Source organism: Bidens hawaiensis, unplaced genomic scaffold, assembly GCF_021521415.1.
Source record: "Bidens hawaiensis isolate Kalapana, Puna unplaced genomic scaffold, B.hawaiensis_p1.1 tig00029123_1, whole genome shotgun sequence".
NCBI lineage: Eukaryota > Viridiplantae > Streptophyta > Magnoliopsida > Asterales > Asteraceae > Bidens > Bidens hawaiensis.
In genome coordinates, this window is record NW_027494805.1 from 186,263 (window position 1) to 202,827 (window position 16,565).

Here is a 16,565-nt window from a genome sequence, read left to right on the forward strand (position 1 = left end):
TATCAAAATACACCCAAATATAAACAACCTTTACGGTTACTAATATGAAGTTACAAAAGCAAGAATAAACCAAAGCTAGTTGAGCCGGCTTGTTTAACTTCAAGCCCGAGCTCAAGCTAAAGCTAGCTCGGCTTGCTCTTTAAGCAGCCCTAATTATAAAAACTCACCCCTTCACATGATTAACATCCTCCCATATCCGTGGTTGCTTATGCTTTTCCCTACACACCTATAATAAACCAGAAATAAAAATGATAAATAAAGGCTACGTTAAATTGATCGAAGACGATTTTTACACAAACAAACACGAGTATGTCTCGCTTATGTTCCTTCAGTTCATTTACACGCATAAAGGGTATACAAATGATATGAAATGAAAACTTAAATCCTAGATTATCCTCATTATCAATTTCAAATAATTCGATAGAATTAAATTATTATCACATCACGTGAACACATTCAAAATGTTGAACTTTAGTTCAATAAGCCATATAATAGCAAAATAGACACATTAAGGTTTAAGCCTAACCATCATAAAAATAGTATAAAAATAAAAAACACATACATATTAAAATGAAATTGTATGTGAGTCTCATAATGACATAAATTAAACTTTTGAGTTTTACTTGAGAAGCAATTGATGTAATTTGAGAGCTAATCATATATAGTAACATTTAATAAAAAAAATCCTTACCCCAAAGACTTTCTAATATGAAGATGATGTTGTTATTCACCGTGTCTCAACACCTGTTAGTTTTCAAATTTCTTAAATTTTTGTTCAGTATAATTCAATAAAAACATAGAAAAGAATGAAAACCTAATTGATTTTTCGCTTTGTTAGGTCAATCGATTCAACAACTTCTGGATTGCTCAACCTTAAGAAACTGAGGATTAATCCATCACAAATCGTTAGATAGTATGCAAATAATATCTTAATAGTGCACATGTGAGGGAGAAACAAGGAGTAAATACTTGGAGTATACAACGCCGAGAGGGTTCTCTTTAGGAATCATTAATTGACGCTATAGTTGGGAACTGGTAGAACACAGCTCCATTGATTAATAGATGTGGGAATTCTATTTAGGGTTTCTAGATCTGCTTTTTCATTTAGGTGAGATTTGGTTGGGATGATTTCAAAACTTGAATGTCAGATTCTTTTGAGATTATTTGAATTTTGAATGAGGGATACGCGGGCTGTGTGTTTTTAGGGCAGATGCATTGTATAGTTGTACATTGTGTATTAGGAGTTGTAAAACTCTTATTTTTACGTTCAATACTCCGGTGACCTTACTCCTCCTTCCTTCAGTTATGTAATAAACCCCTAATTAAGCTTGTGTTCAATTACTCCGCCTTCAGCTATACAATAAATCCCAATCCCTGGTCGACGCATTAATTAGATGCCATTCAAGGGTTGATTGAACGATAAAAGCATTCCATGCCCTGCGTTGATCACCATTAGATGCATTAATTAGATGCCATTCAAGGGTTGATTGAACGATATAAACATTCCATGCCCTGCGTTGATCACCAAATTAGGTTTAACTGAAACAAATTTTCATGAAATCAATGTAAGCAAAATCAAACTGCAGGTGCTGATCGTAATCAATTGCGGGTACTCATTTTGTTCATGTTATCGGTTTATTTACAAATCCATCTCTATAACATACTAATTTTGGGGATTGTTAATTTGTTGATAATGTAATCTATATATTTCATTTGGATTTAGTTAAAATCTAATTCCTCCGTTAATTGAATAAATAGCCCAAGTATTACCATATTATTGTTCTAGGTATTTAATTGATTAAATTTGAAGCATAATTAAATTTGAATATAGTTGTAGATGCTTGATGTTGACAATTACTGTCGATGTTTATGCATGGATGCTATCAAGATTATTATTATTATTATTATTATTATTATTATTATTATTATTATTATTATTATTATTATTATTACTTTTGTATAATATTAGTTCATTGAGGCAATTAAATCCAATATACAACAATGCTTTATATTGTAGGTGGACGTAACCGTATTGAAGCAGTTAAACTGTGTGGTTGTTTACAATTTGGAATGTGGATTGTTAATTCTGACTTGTATATGCGTTGCCATATATTTAATATACCATTGGCAACACATTATTCGAGTTTATTTATTGTACATTTGTCTAAAACAATGTCATTGCAGCTTGGATGAATAGTACAGAAGTGCATTCAGTTAAGGTTGACTCAGCCCATGCTAATTTGGTTCTATCTATTGGGATTTTGAACCGTGATGTTTACGCCTCGTATAAGGAGTCATCGGTGACTTCAAGTGAGGTTGAAGCTTGGGAAACTGAAAAACAAAACAGTGGAGAGAATGTCTCTAACCCACTTTTTATTTTATTAATATTTAAAAATGTGTTTGATGTCACAACGTTGTGTTTTTTAACTTTGAAAACTAAAGTCATTTTAGTGGAGTTTAAGACTATATGTAACGCATTTGTAAATCTTTTCTATTAGTAGGTCATAGCAGACATGATAACGTATTTGCAGAAGGGAGGTCAGTTGCTTCGTGGAAGCACGGTAACTTAAATCTACGCAGGTAAACTATACTTACGATCGACTGCATTGCTGTTGTTTTTTATTTATTTTTTTAGTGTAATAAAAATAGTCTGTTCACTTATTATGTAGAACGATTTGAATCAAACCAATATGAAGTTGGCTAACACTGAGGAAACCTTGAAGGCATGCCAGTCTGCTCTCAAGACGTGAGATTTTATCATACAAGAACAGAAAAGAAAAAAGTAGGTGTATCTTTTTCTACAAGGAGTCTTTTTTAGACCGGTCTGAACTTTTATAACTTTTTATTTGTCCATTTTAATGTTTTTGTATGTTATGCATAGCATTGTTTGCGTGTGTGTTCAAAGGATATATGTTCTTAATCTAATTTCTGACCTAATTTTGCGAATTTGAAGTTTATTTAGACGGATTTAGTTTTTATATACGGTGTCTTTATGAGTCATGCGCACCAACGCTTCCTCGCGCTGAGCTTTGCACATGAACTCAAAATGAGTCATGCGCACTAATCCACAGGGATGGACTTGAGATATATGAATCCCGTAAAATTGGAGGAGCGCACCTATAAACCTCGTCATCGGAAGACGAAGATTACATTGGGTGAAAAAGTGAGAATATAAAGAGATATAGCCGGCGGGAGGATCCGCCGCCATTTGCCCGGTCGCCGGGAGCAGACAACCATACTCAGGGAGAAAACCCTGAGAGGCGACGAGATTATCAAAATCAGGTTGTTTCAACTTGCAGGGAATCTCATCCCATCTCTTCACCGCCTTGTTCTTCCATCCCTCCTCCGACGAGGCCTCGGCAACCCGAGTACCCTTGTCGGTTTTCTTCAAAGTAGACATAACCACTGATTTTACACGGCCTTTACTAGGGGAAATTGTGGTGTTTGGGTTATCAGACATACAATTGCGAATCGAATAATATGGTTACTTTAAGCACGGAATTCAGGGACAAAGACGAAAGCTCTTAATCGGAATATAAATGATAGGCAAGAGCTCTGAAAATGACAATGGAGATGAAGAAAAAACCGTTCAAAAGGTTTGGTTTTATAGGCCCAAGAGAAAGAGAGAGAAACAAGTAATAATCAGATCTACGCTCACGCGCCCCCACTCGCAGGCGTAGGTCAACATAAGCGCGACACGTGTTCCTGACACTGTATGAGGAGACGTGAAAAGCCACTGTAGCACCTCGAGCACACGAAAGGTCTGACACATAACGTCTCCATCTCTGATGCATGTCAACACCAACCAACCACGTGCATTGACGATTCGTTTTAACCAAAGGGATGGAATTTCGCGCAACGCGCGTACAAGAAAAGAAAACGAAAAAATAAGCCCTATTGAAAAAGCAAACTATTAAGTCTAATATCTATCTTACCTCGCTCGCGCGAGACAAGACACACATTAGACTGGGGGGGCTTGAAGGGGTATGCACCCGCCTTAACATCTAGCGGGGCGGGTCAACCCACATGATATAGACAAGAGGCTTGAAATCAGGAAACATCTGTGCGTGGCGCATATCACATATGCGCAAGCGCAAGCGCAAGCGAGGCGGGTCAACCCACAAAGCCAAAACCTATGCGCAAGGGCATGAAACATCTGCGCGTTGCGCATATCACATATGCACACAACACACACATTTAGTGTGAGAATAAAGAGAAGACCTTGCGCATCCCCAGGATAGGCGCATAAAGGCCGCGCGTAAGCGACACACAACAAATGAGACAATAGTCTAATCCAAATCAGGATAAGGACAACCATGATTGTACTCATCAGGCAACCTTCCAGAATGTATCTTTTAAGGAATAAAGAATGTGCTGATGTTGACAGCTGCCAATGAAGGGTGGACAACTCAGCAAAGCCCATGTGCCACCACGTGATGGCACATGGGTCAGGTGAAATACCTTGGTCAGAGAATAATCAATGAAAAAGCACCATGTGTCCTAAGTACACGTGGCGCGAAGCAATAGGAGGAGGCCAAAAAGGCCCTAATTGGGTCTGAGCCCAATCATTGGAAACCCTAATACTATAAATACCACACCACCTCAACAGTGAGAGAGAGGCAAGAAAATATATGCTAAATCATTTACTCATTTTCACATCCTGATTATCCTCTCCTACAATATCTGATTCTCACACCGGAGGGTTACCCCAAAGAGGACCCCTCTGTCCCTTTCTGAGGGGTAAGCTCACGGTGCTGTTCGTTTTGTAGGTGGAAGAACCCGTATCTCGGAAAACCATCGGTGATATAGCATACTCGTACCCGAGGAACGTTGATTGTATACAAGTAAGTCGATACACGCTTCTTCAGTTTCATTAGCGAACTTTTTAGAGTTTAATTTAATCTTGAAATGTGAAATCTAACATTTGCTTAAATAATTGTGTGTTTTAAGTTATATGAATGGGGTGATCAAGAGGTATAAACGGCTATGTATCCTATTTAATTTTATAATAGTTTTTTTTTTTGGAAGATTTATTTGTAAAAGTGAGATTGGTTTGTGCCATTGTCTACAAAGAAATAATAATGTTGGTATTGAGTTTATAAGATTAATTGTGTTGTTGTCAAAGGGTTTCCAAGACAGCTGATTTATTTACTTTGATGATGTTGGCATGAGTTCACATCACTTTTTTTTTATCAATTTGTGCTCATGTTTATGATGTTAGGTTCTAGCCATATTAGAAAGGGTCAAACCCATGTCGACCTCCATTGGCTAACAATGACTCAAAAAGAAGACAGAGCTTGCTGAGTCAACTAAAAGAAAATAAAAGTTTGCACCTGATAATGTATGCTCTTATACATCCAATCTTCTCTATATCTGGTAAAATGGGTGGGTTGTGTGATGGGTGACGGGTCAACACAAGACCTGTAAGTAGTAAGTTGCTAAAAACGTTTGAAACTTTACAAATCAAAACGTGGGAAAACAGTTTGCTTGATTTGGTTTTTAACGTTTTCCACAAAATATTTCATGTGTATTAAGAATTTAAAGTTGATAAAATTGTTTGGCTGGTTAAACGATTCAGTTTTGTATTAGATTTATAAGCTTTATTCCAGGCCCTAATTTTTTATTTTTTTTTTTGCCATTGATTTATACATCACTTGGAATTCATTTAAGAATTACGAAGGAGATGATGCAATTGGAATGCATAACCTGACTCTTGAAACTAATTGGCAACCGATCACTATCGGATCATATATATTGAACCTGGAGCTTCGTGATTCCTTTAAATAGCCGATCACTTTGGGCATTTACCTTCTATTTCTTGCAGTTTCTATGCTTTGCGATCATCAATTCGGGGGCACGTGGCTCGCTCAGTTCTGAAGGCAGCTTAGTCTTATTATAATGTTTCAACCAAGTACCTGGAGCAACCTTTTTGATAATGTTTCAAATACAATCTTTTTTGTAACAAGTAGAGTGCATGAATGCAATCATTTGAATGCTTCTATTCACGTTTAGATATTTGCTTATACTGACATTGTTCAACATGTGTTTCAAATATGAACATAGCATTTCTTTTTTCAGATTTGGTTTTTGTGATTTTTTCTTCATTTAGCTTTCTACATATATTGCTTTTTTTACATGTAGACAAGTTTCCATAACACCTAGGCTATGGTAAATGTTCTTTTTATTATTATCATCGTGTTTTGAACATGTTACTACTATTTGACAGTTTTGATTTTTTTATATTAGATTATTAGTTGAAATCATGAAATTTAGTTTGTTACTGCATAAAACTTGGGTGAAAATTTCATCTGTGGTTTATAATATAGTCTTAGCTGAGATGTGAATGCTTTAAAAAAACTAAAAACTTTTGAGAATTCTTCATGAAGGCTGAACTTGTCTTGGTATGATAGGATATTGTCACATAAGAACACACATGCATACATGTTGCCTCCTCACTTAATACATGAGTGTTAATTGATATATTCAATTTAAGCAGCAAGGCACGCTTTTGCGTTTTAGTAATTGATTTTTTCTATCTTGTTTCCTAAACAGTTTTGATCAGTTTTGTTTACTAATAAGTTAAACGAGTCATGCTTGAAACACCAGAAGATCACTATTTAGTTAACAAGTATTGGACGGTGACCGAGGCTTACCTTGCCTTCAAACCAGCTGTCGAAGCACGAAATGAATCTTACCTGATCCATGACGATGTTTCCACGGATTTTCGAGATGAACGAACCACGTCTTGATCTTCTTCTTCTTCTTCTTCTGCGGCTGCGCCGGCGACCTGCAATGTCGAGACCTGCAATGGTTTCGGGGGTGTGGAGGCGACTGCTAAGATATCCTGAGGATTTCTTGTTCACAGACACAAAAAGTGGTGGTGGCTCTTACTGAGCATCCCCTATGATAAGGAGGTGGAGACCTCCTTATATAGAGTCTCATGGCCACCATCATGGTACCCTAATGGGCCTAGCCCAGTTAGGGTTACCTCCACAAAACCCCCTCGGCCCAATAACATTGTATTAGTCCATGCGATAAAATAGGCCAAACATAATAGATTCAGGGTCGTAGAACCGGGTTTTAGTACCATACCCCTACAAGCCCCCCCAAGTCCAGTGTTGCTCCTGGGCGCGCAAGCGTCTAGGTGGAGCGCTGGACTTTATAAGGTGTGAGGCGGTTTTTTCCCCTTTTCTTTGGCCTTGTCTTTATTGTCTGAGTTTTGAGAGGCTTTCTTCATGATGGTGACATGTTGTAATAAAAGCCTGCGCGCGAGGCGACTGACGAGCTATAATAATAATGAAGCTCGCGCGTGAGGCGACTTACGAGCTATAATAATAATGGAGCTGGCGCGAGAAGCGACTTACGAGTTATAATAATAATGAAGCTGGCGCGAGAAGCGACTTACGAGCTAAAATAATAATAATGCCTGCGCGCGAGAGGCGTCTTACGAGCTGTAGCATAATAAAGCCTGCGCGTGAGGCGTCTTACGAGCTAAGAATAATAAAAGCCTGCGCGCGAGAGGCGTCTTATGAGCTTTGAGAATAATAATTGAGCTGGCGCGTGAGGCGACTTACTAGCTGTGAAAGTAATAAAGCTTGCGCGCGAGAGGCGTCTTATGAGCTTTGAAAATAATAATTGAGCTGGCGCGTGAGGCGACTTACGAGCTGTGAAAGTAATAAAGCTTGCGCGCGAGAGGCGTCTTATGAGCTATAAGAATAATAATTGAGCTGGTGCGTGAGGCGACTTACGAGCTGTGAAAGTAATAAAGCTTGCGCGCGAGAGGCGTCTTATGAGCTATAAGAATAATAATTGAGCTGGCGCGTGAGGCGACTTACGAGCTGTAATAATAAAGAAGCTGGCGCGCGAGGCGTCTTACGAGCTGTAATAATAAAGAAGCTGGCGCGCGAGGCGACTTACGAGCTTGTAGAATAATGAAGCTGGCGCGTGAGGCGGCTTACAAGCTGTAAAATAATAAAGAAGCTGGCGCGCGAGGCGACTTACGAGCTTGTAGAATAATGAAGCTGGCGCGTGAGGCGGCTTACGAGCTTGTAGAATAATGAAGCTGGCGCGCAAGGCGACTTACGAGCTATAATAATAGAGCCCGCGCGAGTGGCGACTTACGAGCTAAGAATAATAAAGCCTGCGCGCGAGAGGCGTCTTACGAGCTGAGAATAATAAAAGCCTGCGCGCGAGAGGCGTCTTACGAGCTTTGAGAATAATAATTGAGCTGGCGCGTGAGGCGACTTACTAGCTGTGAAAGTAATAAAGCTTGCGCGCGAGAGGCGTCTTATGAGCTTTGAAAATAATAATTGAGCTGGCGCGTGAGGCGACTTACGAGCTGTGAAAGTAATAAAGCCAGCGCGTGAGGCGACTTACGGGCTGTAAGAATAATAACAGCTTGCGCGCGAGGCGTCTTATGAGCTGTGAATAATAAAGCCAGCGCGTAAGGCGACTTACGGGCTGTAAGAATAATAACAGCTTGCGCGCGAGGCGTCTTATGAGCTGTGAAAAATAAAGGCCTGCGCGTGAGGCGACTTACGGGCTGTAAGAATAACAACAGCTTGCGCGCGAGGCGTCTTATGAGCTGTGTGAATAATAAAAGCCAGCGCGTGAGGCGACTTACGGGCTGTAAGAATAATAACAGCTTACGCACGAGGCGTCTTATGAGCTGTGAATAATAAAGGCCTGCGCGTGAGGCGACTTACGAGCTGTAAGAATAATAACAGCTTGCGCGCGAGGCGTCTTATGAGCTGTGAATAATAAAGGCCTGCGCGTGAGGCGACTTACGGGCTGTAAGAATAACAACAGCTTGCGCGCGAGGCGTCTTATGAGCTGTGTGAATAATAAAAGCCAGCGCGTGAGGCGACTTACGGGCTGTAAGAATAATAACAGCTTGCGCGCGAGGCGTCTTATGAGCTGTGAAAAATAAAGGCCTGCGCGTGAGGCGACTTACGGGCTGTAAGAATAACAACAGCTTGCGCGCGAGGCGTCTTATGAGCTGTGTGAATAATAAAAGCCAGCGCGTGAGGCGACTTACGGGCTGTAAGAATAATAACAGCTTGCGCGCGAGGCGTCTTATGAGCTGTGAAAAATAAAGACCTGCGCGTGAGGCGACTTACGGGCTGTAAGAATAACAACAGCTTGCGCGCGAGGCGTCTTATGAGCTGTGTGAATAATAAAAAAGCCTGCGCGTGAGGCGACTTACGGGCTGTAAGAATAATAACAGCTTGCGCGCGAGGCGTCTTATGAGCTGTAATAATAGTGGAGCTTGCGCGTGAGGCGGCTTACGAGCTACTTTATGTCACGCGCCACGTGCAGATGTTGCATGCACGTGCGCGTAGACTTTTGGTTTTGTGTTATGCGCCACGCGCAGATGTTGCGTGCGCGTGCGTGTAGACTGTGACATGTGCGAGCATGTGATGCGTAAGCATGTGATGCGTAGGCATGTGTAATATGCGTGAGCATATGTGATGCGTGAACATATGGTTTGAGGATTCCCAACCCCTAAGTTTGGCGCGTAGCCATATGGGATATTAGGAGGATTCCCAACCTTGGCGCGTAGCCATATGGGATGGGATATTAGGAGGATTCCCAACCTTGGCGCGTAGCCATATGGGATATTATGAGGATTCCCAACCTTGAAGTTTGGCGCGTAGCCATATGGGATATTAGGAGGATTCCCAACCTTGGCGCGTAGCCATATGGGATATTATGAGGATTCCCAACCTTGAAGTTTGGCGCGTAGCCATATGGGATATTAGGAGGATTCCCAACCTTGGCGCGTAGCCATATGGGATATTAGGAGGATTCCCAACCTTGACGCGTAGCCATATGGGATATTATGAGGATTCCCAACCTTGAAGTTTGGCGCGTAGCCATATGGGATATTAGGAGGATTCCCAACCTTGGCGCGTAGCCATATGGGATATTAGGAGGATTCCCAACCTTGAAGTTTTGGCGCGTAGCCTGATGCGCGCATGCACGGCGATAGAGTGGTGACTCGCAAGTGCGTGTGCATGGCGAAGGTCTCTTGCGCAAAACCCAGATGGTGGTTTCCGCGGCGGCACATGCACGGCTGCGGAGTGAGAACCCCCGGGCGTGCGTACATGGCGGCGGAAGTCTAGTAACTTCTGGATCTGCAATTTAAGAGTCAGATCTGCAACTTTAGACCTAAAATCCAGGTCTGTAATCTAGACCTAGATCTGTAAATCAGATCTGGACAGATCTGAAGATTCGGAGCAGATTTAAAACCATCACAGATTCGGAGATCCTGAATCACAGATTCACAGATTCGGAGATCTGATCATTCGAATTACGGATTTTCCTTCTTGCCCAGATCTGGAAGCCTCTTTTTAGATCTATGGATCTTTTTGAGCTTTAAATAGAACAAGCTTTGAAGCCTTTTTCTGTAAACTTCCAGATCCGCGTTTTTCTTGGGAGAGATCTGACAGCCGAGATGAAGATCGAAGGGCAGTTCGTTGCCGTCCCACGGATGGCGCCAAAATGTCGAAGCACGAAATGAATCTTACCTGATCCATGACGATGTTTCCACGGATTTTCGAGATGAACGAACCACGTCTTGATCTTCTTCTTCTTCTTCTTCTGCGGCTGCGCCGGCGACCTGCAATGTCGAGACCTGCAATGGTTTCGGGGGTGTGGAGGCGACTGCTAAGATATCCTGAGGATTTCTTGTTCACAGACACAAAAAGTGGTGGTGGCTCTTACTGAGCATCCCCTATGATAAGGAGGTGGAGACCTCCTTATATAGAGTCTCATGGCCACCATCATGGTACCCTAATGGGCCTAGCCCAGTTAGGGTTACCTCCACAAAACCCCCTCGGCCCAATAACATTGTATTAGTCCATGCGATAAAATAGGCCAAACATAATAGATTCAGGGTCGTAGAACCGGGTTTTAGTACCATACCCCTACACCAGCCTCACAATATATCACGAGATGATTGATAAACTAACATAAACGAGTACCGCGTTACAAATTGTTGTACCCGCAGCATCGCGCGGATTTCCTGCTAGATAAAACACAATCGGAACCGACCCATTGGTGATTCCGAACAAACGTTGAATCGTTAATACATAATGCGGTCAAAAACGCCTCCATTTAGTCATAGAGTCATGTCTTGTTCAAAGTTAAATCATTAAATCAAACTCTAATCAAAATCCTTTCGTTTTTTACTCAACGATATTAATCATTTTTCATTTACACGACGCATGAGTCTAATCAAGCCCAATCAAATGCCGTCGGGTCCCCGTTGCAACGCGCAGACACTTTTACTAGTATATTTAAATTATACTAAATGTATGTTGCTTTTAGAGATTGAATTGTTAATCCAGCAGCTTGGACACTTACAATAAGCTCTTGTTAGTGAATCCCACACAAGTGATATATTCTATTACAAAATACTTTTTAGAATTTTTATTAAATTGTGTTATATTTATTTGAGGCCCACGCTTTTTTAGCGTCTTGTGTCTAGGCCCTCGGAGAAGCCTATGCGCCTAATGCTTCTGATAACTATGAAAAAACAATGTTAGTGATGCTTTCATTTGTTATATTGAAAAATGGTTCTTTTTAAAAGCCGCCATTGAAAATGTTAAGAAACATTTTCAAAACATCAAAACTCATATGAAACAGTTATAATATGTAATAGCTTTTATTTAAATGAATTTATATTTTATCAAATGTTGATAATGCACTTTTGTTATGATCATTATACGGTAGTATATTTATCCAACATGACCCGACCCGTGTGCGCCAAAAGCTTGACACCGAAAAAAAAAATCAAGCGTCAAAAACTCCCAAACCCGTAGAGAAAATTTTCGGCTCCGCCACTGCTTATTTTGACTCCAAAAAATCCCGAGTACACCTAACTTCACAGCTGGCCACTTAGGGTCCACCTAGCCACGTTTCCAACCTTGCTTTTTTCTATACTTCCTCATCTTTTTCATTGCTGGCTCTTTCGCTTCGTATTGACAATTCACCTTATTTGCTACTTGTTGTGAGTTGATATAGACATGGAATTCTTTAATCTTCATCTGTTTTGCTATTTTTTGAGAATGGTTGGTGTAACATATAACCTTATAGGTATTACACTAGTGCAATTGTTTTGAGAAAACTTCCCAAATTCAATACACACACATAAAAAATGGTTAATGTGAGAAGTGAAATTGTATCAAGAAGTGAATTGTAAACATTGATTGTGTTTGATATATTGCCTATATTTAAGATGACAATTTTGTAATTGTCTCATTTAAATGCATATAATACGTGTAAGGTCATGTGTAGTGGGCTACAAATTTGGGCGATAAGGGGCGAGTAGGGGTGAGAACACCGCCCGTGGGGGCGACAAAATTGGCGAAATTGGGCCGGGCGACTAGTTTTTGTCGCCGGCTTGTTTGTTGGAATTATTATTATTAAATTATTATGTGTGTGTGATATATATATATATATATATATATATATATATATATATAGGATGAGTATCATTACAGAACCCTTAAATTATTTAAGAACTTGAAGAAACCCTTAAAAACTAACGTTTTTTATAATTTTTTTTGTATGGTATTATTATTTGAGTGTAGTTTTATCACTTTTTATATTTACATTTATGATTACAATTATACAAATTAGGTTTTACACATATCTAATTTTCTTTAACACATATGTAAGTTTGTTATTACATAAATTTTACACATATGTAAACTTGTGATTTATATATGTAAATAAAAAATTTATATATTAAACATGATAAAACTACTCTCAAGTAATGTTATTAAATAAAAAAATATATAAAAAATATTTGGTTTTTAAGAGTTCTTAGAAGTTCTTAACTTTTTTTGAGTTCTTAAATGAAACTAACCATATATATATATATATATATATATATATATATATAGATCGATAGGGTTAGTATCATTTGAGAACTCCTAAAAAATTAAGAACTTCAAAGAACTCATAAGAACCAAACATTTTTTTAATTTTTTTCATATATTAACATTGTTTGAGAATAGTTTTATCATGTTTTATATATAAATTTTTGATTACATATATAAATCACAAGTTTACATATGTGTAAAATTTATGTAATAACAAATTTACATATATGCAAAAAAAAAACAGATATGTGTAAAAACTAATTTTCATAATTGTAATCGTAAATATAGATATAAATAGTGATAAAACTACACCCAAATAACACTAACATACAAAAAAATTTATAAAAAACGTTAGTTTTCAAGAGTTCCTTCAAGTTCTTAAATAATTTAAGGGTTCTGTAATGATACTCATCATATATATATATATATATATATATTATGCTACAACACCATTACACACATAAAACAAAACCAATCTTTGCTGACTAGGCGTCGCATGACACAAAACGACTCATTTTTGTAGTCTCTCCACTACACATAGCTTAAGGGTATAATGGTATTTTATTCTTTATATTAATGTTTCAAACTCATGTTATTAGTTAAATCCCTCAAATCTCGTCTGCATCATAATTAAGTTTCAAACTTTTATGAAATAAGAGGATTTGGTTGAATTATATAAGCAACACCAAATTGGAATAAACCTACCCAAAATAGTAGTTTTGAACACATGACTTATATAGCAGACACAAAAGTGGGGTAAACCTACATAGAAGGGTAGCTTAGCACACATGAATTATTATTATTAGAGTAAAATGTTATTTTTATGTCTTTGTGGTTTGTCAAATAATGCGAATTTAGTTCAAATAGATTATTTTCTACATATGGGTCATCCATGTTTCCCAGTTATTGCCAATTATATCCAAATCACTAACCCCGTTAAATTTAATCGTTAAGTTAGGGTTAGACATGCATTTTCACTCTTTCTTTATTATAGTCCTTATTTCAGTGAACTGCGTTTTTCGTCCATATGGTTTGTACAAAACTGCGGTTTTAGTCCAGTAGTTTTAAGTTTGCAATTTTCTTCCTTATGGTTTCAAATCACTTGCAATTAAACCCGAACTCACTAATCTTGCTAAGTCTGGTCTTTTAACCCATTAGTGTAACCTTCATGTGAGAGACAATTTTGTTCCTTTTTTTATTCTTTCTCCCCAATTGCACCTCAGCGCTTCACGTGAGTGGGCTTGCAAATTAGGACTGAGATTTATTTGGGGAGAAAAACGACAAAAGTGGTCGTCACGTGAGGGGCACACAAATGGGCTAATGACCTGACTTAACGAGATTAATAAATTCGGGTTTAATTGCAAGTGAAATGAAACCATAAGGAAGAGAATTGCAAATTTGAAACTACTGGACTAAAACCGCAGATTTGGACAAAGCATATGAACGAAAACCGCAGTTCACTGAAATAAGTATTATAATAAATAAATAGTGAAAAGACATGTCTACGCCTGAATTAACGATTAAATTAACGGAGTTAGTGATTTGGATGTAATTGGCAAGAACTGGGAAGCGTGGATGATCCATATACAAAAAATAAACTATTTGGACTAAATTCGCATTATTTGACAACCCACATGAACAAAAATGACATTTTACTCTATTATATGCATTGAATGTTGTATGATGTATAGCTAGTGTAATTGTATAAATATGTTAAATATATAGTGTGTAAATATGTTGTATATGGTCAAATGTTGTGTAAATATATAGTATGTAAATATGTTATGTGGGATATAAATATGTCATGTATGATGTAAATATAAGGTTCGATAATTTTCTGATTTGAAACATTATTGAATTTTGTATAATAAAAGAGAGATATTTTCTTATTTATTTAATTAGAATAAATGGAGTTTAAATTAAAAAAAATGTTAAAAATATAATTATGTAACCTTCTAATTAAGATTAATAATTATTATCTAAATAAAGAAAATAATTGTTACTAATTACCCTTTGCATTAAAATCTATAATATATATAAACGAAGAAATAAAAATCCTACGTGTCGCGATGTGATCGCTTCCCTTTTTTTAGAGTCACCAGATTTGTTTGATTTTTAAATGGAGGCTTCTCATGCATTTGACCCCAATTCATGGGTATGGGTCTTACCAAACCCAGATATTCCTTAAACGGGTTATAACATCTTATTAAATTAAAAATTATTCTCACCAAATCATTGATGTAAAAATCCTATAAAATAGGATATAATAAAAATTAATATTTTATTTATTTTAAAAATTATTTTAATTAAAAACCAATTTGATAGTAAAATAAATAAACGGGTCTTGGGTCTAATCAAACCATAAGTATATTATTAACTTTCATAAATATTCTTTATAATTAAAAAACCGATTTTATAGTTAAAAAAATAAACATGTCTTGGGTCTCATCAAAACCATATAGCTTTTAAACCGGGTTATAATATCTCATTTATTTGTGAAACAATTTATTATCAAATCATAAGTATATTATTAACTTTCATACAATAAAAAATATATAAATTCAAAAAATAAATAAATATTAGAACAAACAATATAAAACAACCCCCGTAATACGGGGGATAAAAACTAGTTAATCATAAAAGAAAAGACAATTTGTGATTGGTTCATTTGATCTCTCGCACTAGTCACACAAAGATAATTTTTTTGCATTAACTTGATGTTATACACATACATATGTGGGGTTCTGTTACTGTACGCTAATGTCTTAACGTACGATATGTACGCGAGACGCTCAAAGACAAAAACCTAAGACGTTCATAAAACGCTCACAAAAACCTAGCTCATAAAACGCTCAAAAACGGGTTTCGTGAAAAAAAGTAAAAAATTGATCGATTAACGATCCAAAACTGTTTTTTCGGGGAACCAATGATTAATTGGATATGTATTGTCGATTCCGAGATGCTGGAATGTAATTTCATGGATCGATTCGTGAAAAACGGGATTCGCGTACGTATTGTACGATAAGGCATTAGCGTATTGGATCTTTTCTCTACATATGTGTATATGTTATATGGGTAAAGTTAAAATATAAAGGGAGAAAAAAATAAGAAGTGTGAGAAAGATTATTGACCACACAAAAAAAAACTCCTTAAAAATAACTTCCAAAAAATAGTAAAAAAATCATAACTCAATATATAAATAAAAAACAAAAAATAAATAAAAAACAAAAATGTTTTCGCCATCATTATCGTTAAAAAAATACAAAAAAATTGACGAAAAGACACAATGGTGTGATCAAAGACACAATAACGAAATGAACAAAAGACACAATTATAACTAAAAAAAGACACAATATATCTCAAAATATAACACAATGGCGAACAAAATATAACACAATGTTGAGTAATGTAACACAATATAAAAAAAAGACACCATCAATGACGAAAATAAACACAAAACACAATGATAAAATTAAAGACACGACTTTTTTCACTTACCATTGTGTTATTTTTATTTTGAGACCGAGAAAGACGGTGGAAACATTTTTGTGTTTTTACTTTTTTCGTTTTTTAATTAAATTTTTAGTTATGATTTTTTTTATTTATTTATTTTAAATTTTTTAATGATTTTTTTTTTCTAAAAATCATTTTCATCATTCTCATTTTTGTTTTCCT

At 37.0% G+C, this 16,565-nt stretch overlaps 2 long non-coding RNA genes across 2 annotated transcripts; both read left to right on the forward strand.

The window, feature by feature from the left end:
- Positions 1 to 1,465: 1,465 nt before the first annotated feature.
- Positions 1,466 to 2,802, forward strand: LOC143578303 (uncharacterized). The gene is made up of 3 exons (XR_013143236.1): positions 1,466 to 1,609; positions 2,185 to 2,580; positions 2,670 to 2,802. It is a non-coding gene; the product is annotated as an uncharacterized LOC143578303 (long non-coding RNA).
- Positions 2,803 to 4,882: 2,080 nt separating this feature from the next.
- LOC143578304 (uncharacterized) lies at positions 4,883 to 6,190 on the forward strand. Its single transcript, XR_013143237.1, has 2 exons — positions 4,883 to 5,341; positions 5,825 to 6,190. It is a non-coding gene; the product is annotated as an uncharacterized LOC143578304 (long non-coding RNA).
- Positions 6,191 to 16,565: the final 10,375 nt, after the last annotated feature.